The following is a 3,287-nucleotide window of genomic DNA, read 5'->3' on the forward strand; positions in this document are numbered from 1 at the left end:
TGGAACCTACAGCAGTTGGCACAGGGCACAGGGCAGGAGACACCCTGGATGGGGAGCCGGTTAGTATGAAATTTTTGTTTACCCAGTAATCTCAAACAGGGATACAGGCGCACAGTTGTTGATGATGGCAAGAAATCTCCAAGAGAAATAACCCTCTGTGTCTCTGAGGCCTAAACCAGGCAGATTCGGGAATTAAATGCCCATTCCAGCACCGAGCAGCACGCCCTCCAGGGGAGGGTGACTGTCCTGGAGTGTCCATCACGAGACAGGACGCCCTGGGACGATCGCCACGCGGCAAATGATAAATAATTCACCAATCTGCCGAGACAAAAGATCCAGAATGAGTCCAATGGTGCAGCTCTGTGTTGTTTTTAACCAGCCGGGAGTAAAGGACAGGCCCTCAGAGGCAAAGCGTTTCCGTATAAGTGGCGTGACTCCAAATTCCTCACGTCTTCACACTTTACTCTGCAACAACACTTTTTTTTTTTTTGGTCTGGCCTCAAGAAAAGCTCAAGAGCCATGCGATGAGAATAATGACAGTGTGCAACGAGGGCCTGCGCCCGTCCTCCATAATTTCCTTGCGAAAAGCTGGCCCATTGTGAGTGTTGCAGGGGCAGGGGAGGACATCCGTGTTGCCTCTGGGGGTTGCAGGGGGTCACCCCCAAGGCCTAGGCAGCTTAGGCTGTTCTTCCTCCACCACAGCTGCAGTGTTTCCTGTCTGATGCCAGGAAGAGCGGCCCGTCGAGGGGAGGACCTCAAAGCGGGCGGCCCGTCCAGGGGAGGACCTCAAAGCGGGCGGCCCGTCGAGGGGAGGACCTCAAAGCGGGCGGCCCGTCCAGGGGAGGACCTCAAAGCGGGCGGCCCGTCCAGGGGAGGACCTCAAAGCGGGCGGCCCGTCCAGGGGAGGACCTCAAAGCGGGCGGCCCGTCGAGGGGAGGACCTCAAAGCGGGCGGCCCGTCGAGGGGAGGACCTCAAAGCGGGCGGCCCGTCCAGGGGAGGACCACAAAGCGGGCGGCCCATCCAGGGGAGGACCACAAAGCGGGCGGCCCCTCGAGGGGAGGACCTCAAAGCGGGCGGCCCGTCGAGGGGAGGACCACAAAGCGGGCGGCCCGTCGAGGGGAGGACCTCAAAGCGGGCGGCCCGTCCAGGGGAGGACCACAAAGCGGGCGGCCCGTCGAGGGGAGGACCACAAAGCGGGCGGCCCGTCGAGGGGAGGACCTCAAAGCGGGCGGCCCGTCGAGGGGAGGACCTCAAAGCGGGCGGCCCGTCCAGGGGAGGACCTCAAAGCGGGCGGCCCGTCGAGGGGAGGACCTCAAAGTGAGCGGCCCGTCGAGGGGAGGACCTCAAAGCGGGCGGCCCGTCCAGGGGAGGACCTCAAAGCGGGCGGCCCGTCGAGGGGAGGACCTCAAAGCGGGCGGCCCGTCCAGGGGAGGACCTCAAAGCGGGCGGCCCGTCCAGGGGAGGACCTCAAAGCGGGCGGCCCGTCCAGGGGAGGACCTCAAAGTGGGCGGCCCGTCCAGGGGAGGACCACAAAGCGGGCGGCCCGTCCAGGGGAGGACCACAAAGCGGGCGGCCCCTCGAGGGGAGGACCTCAAAGCGGGCGGCCCATCGAGGGGAGGACCACAAAGCGGGCGGCCCGTCGAGGGGAGGACCACAAAGCGGGCGGCCCGTCGAGGGGAGGACCACAAAGCGGGCGGCCCGTCGAGGGGAGGACCACAAAGCGGGCGGCCCGTCCAGGGGAGGACCACAAAGCGGGCGGTCCGTCCAGGGGAGGACCACAAAGCGGGCCGCCCGTCCAGGGGAGGACCTCAAAGCGGGCGGCCCGTCGAGGGGAGGACCACAAAGCGGGCGGCCCGTCCAGGGGAGGACCACAAAGCGGGCGGCCCCTCGAGGGGAGGACCTCAAATATAGCGCCCTCATTTGGAATACCACAACCGCCACTGGGAAAACCAGTCGGAATCATGCCAGTGTGGTGTCCTGGAAGCGATCCTGAGCACGCACAGCAACACTGAATGCAACCCAAAGATGATTTTCCAGGCCACACACGGGGAAACCTCACTCAGGACGCCCTTTAATGGAACGAGAGCAGCCAGACAGAGCAGAGCCTGCGGTGATGAGCTGGAACACAATGGTCTGCTCTTTTGCTCTAAAGCAGCTTTGCGTGTGGGAGAGAATAACCCCCCCCAGCTCCTGGACTGGAGCCTCCTCCAAGACAGTGGGGGGGGGGCTTTTCCCCCATGACATGAACGGAAAGCATCGCACTTCCTGAATTTGACCCAGAAACAGGAAGCGCAGCGGCCTGAGTCTCTCTCTGGCGTTTCGTCCTGGGTTGTCCATCTCAGCGCCAGCGGGCCTGGCGAGCCCCATCCATAAGAGGCCGTACGGCCGGCGGACATTCCAACAAGCCGTGCCGAAACACGTCAAACTGTTTTTTTTTTTTTTTTTTTTAAAGAAAAAAAAAAGGCCTTGATTTTATATTCAGTTAATATTGCATCCGGACCTCGAATCTCGACGTCTTCCTTTAGCCTAAGTGGCGACAAAAGACAGCTTCAAAAATTTCTCACACTCGGACATGATCCACAGTCTCACGCCACTCAGGACAGGAAACGCAGAAGGTCATCCACCTGGGCAACGGCAGCCGGCTCCACCGGCCGCATCTCCTTGTGTCAACACTGCAATACCACTGCAGTGTTTTGAAAGCGGAGCATCATTGCACTGTTGCAGACCAGCTCCCCTAACGTAACACACACCCTGGGCGATGGGCCCAAAAATCCACGTGCCCCCGAAGCCGACTGCATCTCCTGACAGCCATCGAGCTGGATGGAGATACACCCGCAAACAACTGTGCGTATGATCAGATAATCTTCTCTGCTCCTGACAAAACTCTGAATAGTATGATAAACAGAGGAGCTAAACAGGCTTCCAGGAAGAGATTATGTACTATACACAGCCCTACAATGCAAATATATCACCTGGTGCAGAGAGGAAATTATACAGCATCATTATTTATTATTAATATATATTATATTGTTGTTGTGTTTCTTTTGAAAAGTTCTCAATCAGTACTTCAAATTCAACCACCTGCTTGTTTCAATTAAGCCCGGCGAACTGAGGGCCCTGTTCAAAGGTACAACATTACAGACCCTGCCTCTTGCTCAGATGCGGAAACACCCACAGACCTGGGGTAGCGACTGGCCCCAAAGGTCCCGCAACCTCAGCCCAGAGGGCGGTTTGGTAACCAAGGAGCAAAGAACCGTCGACCAGGCAAAGCAAATGACCAACGATC

General features: G+C 59.1%; 1 long non-coding RNA gene across 4 annotated transcripts; it reads right to left on the minus strand.

Moving 5' to 3' along the window:
• Positions 1-350: 350 nt before the first annotated feature.
• LOC125715474 (uncharacterized) lies at positions 351-1,702 on the minus strand. Of its 4 annotated transcripts, XR_007384079.1 has the most exons (6): positions 1,623-1,702; positions 1,530-1,591; positions 1,406-1,498; positions 1,344-1,374; positions 1,220-1,281; positions 351-971 (listed from the first exon to the last, which is right to left on the minus strand). It is a non-coding gene; the product is annotated as an uncharacterized LOC125715474 (long non-coding RNA). The 4 variants fall into 4 exon arrangements; XR_007384077.1 differs by having other exon boundaries at positions 1,530-1,689; XR_007384078.1 differs by lacking the exon at positions 1,344-1,374 and having other exon boundaries at positions 1,530-1,689.
• Between the last annotated feature and the right edge of the window lie 1,585 nt (positions 1,703-3,287).

The sequence above is a fragment of the Brienomyrus brachyistius genome, chromosome 20 (assembly GCF_023856365.1).
Source record: "Brienomyrus brachyistius isolate T26 chromosome 20, BBRACH_0.4, whole genome shotgun sequence".
NCBI lineage: Eukaryota > Metazoa > Chordata > Actinopteri > Osteoglossiformes > Mormyridae > Brienomyrus > Brienomyrus brachyistius.